The sequence below is a fragment of the Capsicum annuum genome, chromosome 3, assembly GCF_002878395.1.
Source record: "Capsicum annuum cultivar UCD-10X-F1 chromosome 3, UCD10Xv1.1, whole genome shotgun sequence".
In the NCBI taxonomy this organism is placed as follows: domain Eukaryota; kingdom Viridiplantae; phylum Streptophyta; class Magnoliopsida; order Solanales; family Solanaceae; genus Capsicum; species Capsicum annuum.
In genome coordinates, this window is record NC_061113.1 from 145,474,651 (window position 1) to 145,487,108 (window position 12,458).

General features: G+C 34.4%; 1 non-coding gene across 1 annotated transcript; it reads right to left on the reverse strand.

Moving 5' to 3' along the window:
* Nucleotides 1-2,477: 2,477 nt before the first annotated feature.
* On the reverse strand, nt 2,478-2,584 carry LOC124897345. The gene has a single exon (XR_007054067.1). It is a non-coding gene; the product is annotated as a small nucleolar RNA R71 (small nucleolar RNA).
* Nucleotides 2,585-12,458: the final 9,874 nt, after the last annotated feature.

The window sequence follows — 12,458 nt, forward strand, 5'->3', positions numbered from 1 at the left end:
TTTAAATAGTTGTGTCTCTTACCCAAAGAGATACAACTCTTCAAATAGTTGTGTCTCTTTTCTTTTAACTAATAATATAAATATATAAATATTATATATTATTTCTCCTTTAATATGAATTTGGACTGATTCACATGGGTGATCCGATCTAATTTTCTTCATCTTCTACTCACACATAGTGGGTCAACTCTCAATCCTATTTTGTAACTTTTATACTTAACGACTAGACCGTGTGACCAATGCATACTTCGAGAGTTTCATTGTTATACATCTGTTAGATATACAATATCTCGATCAATGAAACTTAGAGTAGATTATAGTATGATGTACCCTAGACTATTTATCACATTCATATTTCTCATTATTTCTTTTTCTTTTTGAGTTCATGATTATGTACTTACCACAAATACAACCATAAAGAACTGATCTTGGACGTATTTATAATTCTAAGCACCAATATATACCCATAATAGGACTTGTTCTACAAGCTAAAATGTGTTATTCTTATTGTGTTTGATGTGTAATTGCATGATTTAGCTAATGGACATGATTAGTGATGCAGGGTGAATTTTTGATGGAATTGGATGAAATTTGATGCATGACGGGAAGCAAGTGATGATTGACACATTGGGATTGATTATATGAACTTGAGAAGAAGTGGATTAATCTCGGAAAAAATGCATTTAAAGTTGGAAGAAATTAAAGAAGCAATGAGCTAAAGAGGAGTAAATTTTCAGAATAGAGGTGAATTCTAGTGGGGGCTCGCGATAGGCCCGCGACGAGACCCCCATTTCCGTGGACTGACCCACGCGGTATGACCCCTACTCCCATGGAATGACCCATACGGAACGAGTCCTACTCTCCTGGATTAGCCCTCGTGACGCGGAGGTAGCACCTCACTAGGCAAAAATTGTCCTATTATAAAAGGAACACTTAAACACAATTGAGACTACTTTAGAAACGTACAGTAGAGGCAAAAACACTTTAAATACTTTTTTTAGGGTTCTTTGGACTTCATTATTCCAAGATTACTTTTTGCTATGATTAATTATTCCTTTTTTATGTTGAATTCAAACACGAGTGGATTAACACCCTTGCTTTGGGGTTGAGGACGAAAACATGATTGCACTTTGATATTCTTTATTGTAGTTTACTGTTAAATTATCGTATGGGTTATTCTTAATCTGTTGTGCTTACTATTTTGATAATTGGCCACCATTAAAATAAACCTACATTCCTATGTGAACCTGGAAGGAGAATCATAAGATAGAATGAAGAGATTAAGGAGCAAGGTTCTTATTCTTTTGTAAAATAAAGAATTTTAATTAGTGTCTAGGATAGGGATATACCTAGAAGCCTTATTTGGTTCACTTGCAGGATGATAGCTTAATGCATCTAAATAGATATCCCCGTTCAACGACGTAGTTGCAATGTCTAGTTAGGTAGAAGATTAGAGGCTGGGAGACCATGATCATACTATAAACCCTGCAAATCAATAACCCGATAATCAACTAAACTACAATAGGAATAGAGATTTGTAAGAATGTTGAAAGTGTCTCAACCCTGGAATTATCACTAGTATTGTTTACAACCCTTCTTACGTTGCTATAGTTGCACTTTGTTATTTATTTATTAATTATATTTTTACTTGAAACTTCCAATCATCTTGATACTTTAAAACACTTTATACATTCTTGTCAAAAACTAAAGTTGGTTGAATTGCTAGTTATATAGTCCTCGTGGGTACGATATCTGACTATCTTAGTCACTATATTACTTATACGATCACGTGCATTTGCGTGTGCGTTAGACTGCAATAAGTTTTTGGCGTCATTGCCGGGGACTAGAATAATTAGTAATTGTCTAAATTTTGATTTTTAATAATAAGTTTAAGTGTTATGACTTGATCTTAGTGGCTGATTTTTACAGGACTAGCGAGGTATCAGACTGGGAAGAGATAGAGAGTTGGTAGAGCCTTATTTGGAGAAAGAACAGTCACTATCCAATTCAGCAAGTTCAAATGGCGGAGCAAAGAGATCCTAATCTCATTGATCCAAATACTTCACGTGGTCCAGCTCTGGTAATTCCAGCTGCTCCTTCTCGAGCAAAATCTAGGCCTATTCATGACGTAGCAATCCCACTTACAAACCATGCTACTAATTTCATTTGCAACCTAGAGATGTGTGGTCGATTTGAATTAAAGAAGAATATGGTACAACTTTTGTGTTCGAGTGGACAGTTTACAGGGTTCTCACATGACGATCTACAGCAGCACATACAGACCTTCTTGGAAATCAGTGATACCTATATTCCTACTGGGGTAACTACTGATTTTTTTAGACTGACGTTATTCCCCCTTTTCTTTAATTGGGGAAGAGAAGAAGTGGTTATATGCTGAATCAATGAGCTCCATCACCTCTTGGGATGATCTGGCTTAGAAATTCTGTATGAGATTCTTTCCATCAGGGAAGACAATACCCTTAAGAAGCGAGATTCTGAGTTTCAGGCCGAAAAAAGAAGAAAATCTTTACCAAGCATAGGAAAGATTTAAGGGTATGCTTAGAAATTATCCTCATCACCATCAATCTAATGATATATTGGTTCATACTTTCATAGAGGGTCTTGATCCCAACACCAAGAATTTCTTGGATTCAGCAGCAGGTGGGCAAGCTCTTGAGAAGACTTATAATGAATTATATACATTGCTGAATTGGATTTCACAAGGGAATCCTGAGTAGCATGCTAACTCAAGGAGTGCTCCTAAGAAGGTTACTGGTGTGTTGGAAGTAGATCATTTCACTACTTTATCAGCTCAGCTTGTTGCACTACAAAACCAGATAACTAATCAGTTTAGCAGTATGAAGTTGGGGGTTACACAATTGGTAAACATAGCTAATATGGTTCAACAGGTGAATGCATGGTGTGAGATTTGTGAAAGCAGTGAGCATACAACGGATGCTTGTACAGTTAATCCAGATTCGGTCAATTATGTGGGGAATGTTAATCGTCAAGGAAAGCAGAACTATGGTAACACTTACAATCCAAATTGGAGGAGTCATCCCAATTTCTCATGGGGTAGAAATCAGGCACAAAACAACAATCAGTATAAGGGGCCAGTACAGCAAATCAACAGCAGCATGTTTAGAGTAATCAGGCCACGACTCAAACTAAAAATATGAAAGAGTTATTGAAATAAGCTATAGCTGCTCAAGCACAGTTGGCAGCAGATATAAAAAGTCAACAGTTGCTTACAAAGAATTTAGAGATGTAAATTGGTCAGATTATAGGAGCGCAAAACACTAGACATCAGAGAGGTCTACCTAGTGATACTGAGGTGAATCTAAAATAGGTAAATATAGTCACTACTAGGAGCAGTGTGCAGCTAAAGAAGTTGGAACCTGAAAAAGTAAATCCCAAGGCTACAGATGGGGATACTGAAAAGAATGAGGAGCAAGTGGTTGAAGAAAAAGTTGTAAGTAATGAAACCAAGAGGGAGAAGAAGACTCTACCTCCACCTTTCCTTCAAAGGCTTTAGAAGTACCAAGAGGAGACTAGTTACAAGAAGTTTTTAGAGCTTTTGAAGTAGGTTTATGTCAATCTCCCTCTTGTTTATATTTTGTAAAGTGTTCCAAAGTATGCAAAGTATGTGAAAGACATAGTGGCAAACAAGAACCGTTTGATAGAATATGCTACAGTAGCACTTATTGGGGAGTGTACATCCAAGATTCAGAATAAATTGCCCACGAAGCTGAAAGATTTAGGTAGTTTCACTTTGCAGATTACCATCAGACAATCCAGGGGTTTATGTGATTTAGGGGAAAACATCAATTTAATGCCCACATCTTGGTACAGAAAGATGGGTCTAGGGATTCCCAAACCCACGACTATTATCTTACAGTTATGTGAAAAGTCCTTTGCTAAGCCTAAAGGGATCATTGAAAATGCATTAGTGCAAGTGGGATCTCTTATTTTCCCAGTGGATTTTGTTATTCTTGACTTTAATGCTGATCTAACTATTCCATTTATTTTGGGACATCCATTCTTAGCAACTGAGCAATCTCGTATTGATGTAGCTACAGGGAAGATGACCATGAGAACTCATGACAAGGTCGAGGTCTTCAATGTGTACAAGGTAATGAACAGCCTGCTATATATGAAGAATTTTCTACTATAACAGTTGTAGACCTTGAGTCTGACCTCCATCTTCTATTGTCTAATGGCCCACTTGAGCTAGCTTTGATGGGGTATGATCTTTATGGTGATATTGAGGCACTTGAAATGGTGCAAATTATCAATTTGGCATTGATTGACACTAAAGTTACTGAGTTTGAACTGTTGAATAGACCAATTGGACCATCTCCAAAGGCGTCTATTGATGAAGCACCTAAACTAGAGCTTAAGGCTCTTCTTTCTCATTTAAAATATGCTTTCCTTGGTGAGGATTTTTGACACCTAATTTTTTTCCTCCACGACTAAATTTAATCGTGAGTTTTTTCATTTTTTTAAATAAAATTAGAACATTTATTTTACTCGGATAAAAAGATTTTCAAAATATTTATCTGGGTAAGTTTGTCATTTTAAGTAGTGATTATTTATTATCGTACTCAATTATACGAAGTTATATAATTTTGTTACTTAGATATCTATTTTTATAAAATATCGGATTTTAATCAAGGTTTGTCTTGAAATAAATTTAAATGATTAAAATCTTGATTTAAATATAATTTATTCTCAAAAATGATTTATTCGGATAAATTGTGTTTGATTTTATTAAATCAAGAAGCACGAGATTAAAAGAATTATTAATTCGTATCGAATTTCAATTAAATTTAGTCAATCTATTAGATTTGGCCATAATTGAAATCAAATTGGCCATAATTGCAATGCAATCCGTCAATTGATTTTTAATTTGATCAAAATTAAATAAATATGGCTAAATTTTAAATCTCAATTGGGGTTATATTTTAAATAACCCCAAAATTCCCAAAAACTCTCATAATTTCTACCAAATTCCCGTCAAAAAATAATTTCAAATTATACTACATTGTATTATTTCCTCCAACTTTGTCCTTTCCGAATTTTGAAATTCAAAAATTGTACTATATTGTACAATTCCTTCCAACCTTTTTTAGTTTTTCAAATTTTAATTTTGAAATTCAAAAATTGTACTACATTGTATAATTTTTTCCCACATTATCTTTCACCTCACCTTATCTTCAATTTTAAAATTTCAAAAACACCCCTAAATAGTTGTTCTCCCACATTGGTGGATGACAAGAAATAAATCTTCATCCTTTCCTATAAATACTTTTCTCCCATATTGGTGGAAGGGAAAAAAACTCCCTTCTCTCCTATAAATATTGTCACTACTTTGGTAGAAAGGAGGTGGAAAAGTATAAAAAATAAAGGTTAGAAAGGTGAAAATTTTTTTTTGAACAAAATAGTTATTTTTATTTAGTAAAAATTTTTGTTTCAGAGAGTTGGCCGGCTAATCAAAATTTTTGAGTTGCTAGCGACGTTTTAGGTGGTGGTTGATTTCAACGAAGCTCGTAGTCTCGTTTTGGTGTCCCTAAATAGGTAAACACACCTTTCTTTCTTTTTTTAGTTTATTATCATTTTCTTCTTCAATTTTTCTGTCTTTGTAGTTCGTAGTTATAATTATGTTTGCTGGGATTGTTTGATGTAGATGGCCTTGAACGAAGCTCGTAGTCTCGTTTTGGTGCCCCCAAAAAGGTAAACACACCTTTTTTTAGTTTATAATCATTTTCTTCTTTAATTTTTTTCTTCTTCGTAGTTTGTTGTGGTATCGATATTTTAATTATTTTCATGTTCATGATATAAAAATGAGCTAGCAATAGTTGTACGTGCCTTTTTTGACTTTATTCTTTGATTATTATAGATAAAGTTTCAATCTTTGCTTAATAGATGTACTCATGTCTTGTTTATCCACTCATTGTTGGTGGATATGTTTGTTTTTAGCATGTAAAGTTATTTTCTTTATGTTGAAAAGAATAGTTAATATTGATTGTTTTTCCATTTGACCTTATTCTTTGATTATTTTTTATAAAGTTTAGATCTTTGCTTGAAAACATAGTCATGTCTTGTTTAAACTCATTGTTGGAAAATATGTTTGTTTTTAGCATGTAAAGTTATTTCCTTTATGTTGAAAAGAATAGTTAATACTGATTGTTTTGCTTTTTGACTTTATTTTTTGATTGTTATATACAAAGTTTTGATCTTTGCTCAAAAGACGAACTCATGCACTGTTTAAATTTATTGTTGGCGGATATGTTTGTTTTAGCATGTAAAGTTGTTTCTTTTATGTTGGAAAAATTATTATTATTGTTTGTTTTGCCTAGATAAAAATAGTAATTAGTTACGTCAAGAATTTGTCATTTGCTTACTAATTATTTTAATGGATTTCAAAATTCTCATATAAGAGATGAAGTGCTAGCTTTATTTTTCATCCAAGATGTTTATTTCTCTTTTGTTTGCATGTTGTCTTATCAAAATGATGAGAAAGTTTGGGCTTTTGTGGCTAAATAGAATTATTTGGATATTTTTGACTCATGCATAGTATTATTGTTGAACGATATTTCACTTTTAAAGATGCTAAACTTTTATTCTTATTTTCTTACTCCGGATTATTATATGTGTTCTTTGTGTGTGTAAAGACTTGATTTATGTCTCTCTTTTATTCATAATATCAAAAGAGAATCAACGATGTCTCAGAAATAGAAATCATAGGTCATTACATGTTTTTCCATAAAATTTTGATTGTAATTTAGATGTATGAAATTTTGTTAATATTGCCTTAATTGAAATGCAAAGATTCTCTTTCTTGAAAAGTTAACCTATATTTGCTTTTGTTATATGGATTAGTGTCTATGATTGTTCAATTTTAGAAGTCATGAGTATTTTCCTTGTTGCCTCATCCCTTTACTTCTGCAAGCTTACGTTATTTGTTTCTCGCATTAATTCATTGAATATGACCTTTTTTCTTTTACCTTTATTCATTCTTATATGAAAATAAATCATGAGGCATGTAAGTGGGTGTCTTTGCTTTGCATTTTATTTGTTGAATCTCATTCTTGTGCAAGTGTGCTTATTATTGACATTCAGAAATTGGGTCTTGATATTTTCTTTTGCTTTGAAATATGTCACTATTATGCCTTGAACGTAAATTAATTTCTTTATTTTTTCTTTGCATGCAAAAAATATCTCAAGTCCAAATGGACTCCTCTCCTCTTGTATTTCGTAATGGGCCAATGAGGTCCACCCCTTCGAGTCAAGTTTGAAGTTTAAACCCAAGATCGACTACATGGCGTGCGAGTGCTAGAAGATAGATGAAGAAGGAAAATGGGTCAAAACCCATTGATGAGGTCGCTAAGAGATATGAAAAGTCTCGATTTTTATTATTGTCTTCTTTTTATTTAGTCATTTATTTATTCATTTATTTGGGGCCTCGAAGCCAAGGTTGTATTCAAATACAGGTAAAGCAGATTGTGGATCAAAAAGGGCTCGAAAATATAGATTAGGACAGGTGATGATGGGCCAAAATCCCAAATTAGTTTAGGACAGGTTTATTGGTTTAGGAATAACGGCTTAAATCTTCTAATTTCTTCCTTTCCCCCTTTATGTGCTTATTTTACTTTTCATTTGCTTAGACTTGGTTAAATCCCCTGCTAAGTTTTCAAAATTTATATTTTATACAAATCTTTTCCTAAAATCACTTTATTTTATTTAAAAAAATCCAACTTCTTCTTTATTCAAAGTTAGTCAAAAAATATTTTCAAATAGTCCGGATAACCGCAAGTTAGCAGACATTTTAGGTGCCTTAAACCTTACTAAAACGTTAATAGGAACCGCTTACTCAGACTCTTTAAATTTTAAATGATTTTACTATTTTGGATCATTTAAAGTGTCTTATAAAGTTTTCTTAATTCTTTTTCAAAATTCAGTGGCAATTCTTAAAAAGTTAAAATTTTCGCAAAACAAAAATGGCGACTCTGCTGGGGATTTTAACTAGGTTCTAACCAAATATTTGATTTCATCTTTTGACTAACTGTTTAAATCGCTTACGTGTTTATATGTTTTGATTTTGTGGAGTTTAATTATTGCATATCATTGCATAATCCCACATTGATTATTAAATTATTTTGGGATTTCGTGGATGTCCCGGCCCCTGTTGTTCAACTCCAAATAAAGTATTGAAAATACGACGGTTTATTAGCAAGTGGGGCGTCTGATGGCTGTTCGCATTTCTAAATCCAAGTCGTCCACTTGGGAACCTAGTTCAAACCCACTCTAGACACGTAGGATAAAGTAAAACCAAAACCTTATTTTTAGGCATGAGCCTAGGATGACCCAATACTCGAGAGGGAGTATTAGGACCATTAGAAAACTTGCCCTACGTCTATTGACCCTGAGTCAATTACAGATGAATCATATTTATGTGTTGAATAAATATATGTTTGTTTAATCCAATTCATTATCCTTGTGGGTCGGGAGAAAGCTTGTTTTGCTTACTTTCGTATAAAAATGCCTCAATCATACACCAATTGAGAGAGGAATTGAAGCAAGCTAAGAGAGAAATTAATCGATTTGGACAGTTGCATCTAGGGCACAGCTATACAGAAATTGCTTGATCATCAACGGATCTCACCAATGACAAGAAGTGGACAAAGTTAAGAGGGCGAAGTCCGATAGAAGAGCATTCAGGAACTAGTATTTCCTATGCCCTGCGCGGGACATTATTCTTTTTCTTATGTTATTTTTCCTTTCCCTAAAGATTGTATCCCTTCTGTAAAACTTGTGTAGACATTTATGTCATTTATGTATACCTATGAAGGTTTTTGGGGATAATGGATTGGCTTTAAAAAGGCGTATATTTTCTTCAAAATTCGTTAGGCCTAAACCCTTGGCTCAAAAGGGTCAACCAATTAGGATGCATGTTTATTACATTATACTTGTGTAATATAACTGTTTATGTGCTTATTTGTGTTATGTTAATTTGAATCAAAGGTGAATTGATCCAATCCCATTTTCCATAGAACATTTTTAGGCAGAAATATACCCCACTATACAAAAGTCCGACCAAACGTACTCCAAGTCTCCCAAGTTTCTCAGAAAAGTCCGCAGTCATTCTTAAAAATTTCAAAATGATCGCTACCATTTTAGAAAAGTTGAGTTTAGAATTAGAAAAATCCATTATAGTTTTGAACTACATAGGGCCTGATTTCTCCTCAACGAGATACGTAGGCATCTTTTTGGCTCGGCCCCTATCTTCAAAAACTCTGTTGTCCTCCACTTTCTTGAAAAAGTAATAAGATCGGAAAGAAGAAAAGTTGAGCCTTCTTGATAAATTCCAATTATCCATATCATTGAGAAAAATCCTGTTCATTACAATTCTCAAGTCATCATTACTTCATGGATCAATTCGTATGAGTTAAGAAACAACTCTATGTGTTTACTTTCTACCTTATTATCTTGCTTTGCTTATCACTAACGGAATCTAACATGTTATTGTTTGAGTTGTTTTTACCTTGTAGGTAATAGAAACTACTCTGTGTTGGCACAAAATGACCCTATTTTACTAGATCAAAATGAATAAAAGACCCTTCTCTTGATTATAGCTTTGTTACAGGAAAAGAAAAATGACTAGTAGTAAAACTGGGCTCTATCAATAAATTTTCAAAACTTTGTAAGTGATGGTCTCGAGGATGGAATACAAAAAATATGAGGGAAGAATTTTTCAAGACAACCGGGACCATGAAAGATGAATTGGAGGAAACATTGTTAAACTGGACCTCCACTCCACTCATAACTCGTTGCCCATCGTGGTAGATGAAAGGGCAATTACCAGTAGTTTTAAAAATCAGTGATGACTTGAAGGAGGCCCCATGTTCCACTATTTTATGTCTCAAATTTTCTTTTTATGTTTTACCGCTTTCAGAAAGGCATGGGCCAGCATTTGTGCGAGCCATGGGCCATAGTTTGTGTTATTTCCCAAATTTCAGTGAAAAAGCCTCCCTTTATTCAAAAATTTATTTTGAAATATTATTGTCTTTTATTATCTTGTTATCTTCTAACATGGTTTGTTTCCATAGCAATAATTTAAAACCTTCTAATGTCATGTCATGAAAAGGGTTAGACGAACATAGCAAAGAGAATGATAATGAACGGAAAAAAGGTGATGAGGAGCAGTTAGTGGAAGTTATAGATGAATTTGAAAACCGAAAGAAGGCCAACCTGGAGGAGCCCTAATACTACCTGAGATGGATGGTCAAGAGTAGACCAAACCAATCAATTCTGATGCGGTAAAGAGATACTGTGTTTGAAAGATGTTTTAGTTTTTGTTTCTTTGGCTTATTGGTAATCGCCTTTATGATAGTATCTGTTTTATAATGTGTAATTGCCTAGAATACCCTTTCCTTTCACGTACGAACTACATTTGACCTGAATTCCCAACAAAGAGATACGTAGGTGGCCTTTGTCTGATTCGATCAACCCCTTAGGAGAATTTATCCTTTCTTTTTATGTACGAACTATATTTGACCTGAATTCCCAAGAAAAGGATACGTAGGCGGCCTATGCAGGCTTCGGTCAACCCCGTAGGAGATTTATCTCTTCCTTTTATGTATGAACTACGTGATTACCTGAATTCCCAAGAAAGGGATACATAGGCAGCCTACGTCGACTTCGGTCAACCCAATAGATTTTACTGTATATCCTTAACATAGTCTTGAACTACGTTTGACCTTATTCCTGCTTCAACGGGATACGTAGGTGCCCCAACGGCCCAAAAAATGGAAATTAGGGCAGAATTTTTGAGAAGGAATCTCAAAAATTCACAAGAGGAAGATCATCTACCAAAAACAAAGAGAACGAAGACTAACAAAGACTTTGGATCCTCACGGGCTCTCAAACAACTTTAAACTGGGGCAGAAATTTTGAGGATGTCCTCAAAATTTTCTCTAATAAATTGGAATATATTTCATATTCCCCAACACCAGAGGTCAAAGTCAAGCTTTAGAAGTCACCATATGCGACAAAGTCTAGTTAGACTAAATCTTCGGCTATGAAAAAACTTTTGATAGAAAGCCTCAACGATGATGAATCCCTGGAATTCCTCTATCAAACGTTGAAATATAGTTAGAACCAAGAGAAAGATGTTCGTCGGGCTTGTACATGACATGACTGGCAGAGATTTTCCAAAGCTCTTACAAGAATTTTTTAAAACTAGTACTACTTTCGAAAAACTATATAAATCTTTTTATTTAGTGATTGTCTAGGCATATATTGGAATGGGGAGTCAGAGTGGAGGTCCCAACACGATGGAGCACCCGAAATATGGCGAGGAGTAAACCAAGGATCGAAGGACGCCACCACAGAGTAGTTTCATTCAAAACTAACTATTTTTCAGTGGATTCAGGGATCAATACACAAGGATGAAAATCTTTTTCAGAAAACCCCAAGCGAGTTGCGAGCCACACCAAAACATATAATGCTCAAGAACAGTATTTTCGGGTAGTCCCAAAGATTGGTTTAATACCCATTTATTGAGGACGTTTTGAATTGTCTATCTCATTTCTTGAAACCATGATGAAAAAACAAAGGCGCCTTATCTACTTTATGAATAGTGTATTTAGAATTCTTTATGTAAAAAGAGTCGCTAGCATAAGCGACTTTATGTCTATTAAATATTTACTTTGAGTGCAGGTGCATTCAAGAAAGTCGGCACAATAAATACAACAATCAAAGGATTACTCAATAGGAGGAAGAGCCGAAAGTCATCCTCAAAATTTGCCTTGAAGCGAAGCAAACGGTATTTGAGTTGTCCCCAAACAAGGGTTTTGCCCCATTTACTTGCATTCAGTGGATCTTCTATTTAATTATTTCTTCAAAAAGAGAAGATTAATAGCAGAATAAGTCATTCAAATTATGATGCTCAGTATTTTCCATTAAACTATCATAAAGCTTGATTGTGGTCATTAGTGAGAGCGATATTGTGTCTACTAACTATCTACCTTGAGTACCGGTACATGTAAAAAGTAAAATGCAGACAAACGAACTCAGGTGAAAATGTTTTCAAACTATCAGAAGAACCATTTCATCTCAATGCCGAGAAGACCATCTCATGCCATTGCCGAGAGGGCCATTTAATACCGTTGCCGAGAGGTCCATTTCATATCATCGCCGACAGGGCTATTTTATGCCATTACCAAGAGGGCTATTTCATATCATTTCATTGCCGAAAGGGCCATTTTTTTTATATCTGTTAACACGCGAGATAGCATACGCTGGCATCGAGGATATCATCAGCATTTGATATCTGTTGACATGCAAGACACAAATGATGGCATCAAAGATATCATTAGCAATTAACATCATTGACATGCGAGACATAAATGCTGGCGTTGAGGATATCATCAGCATCTAATATATGTTGACACGCA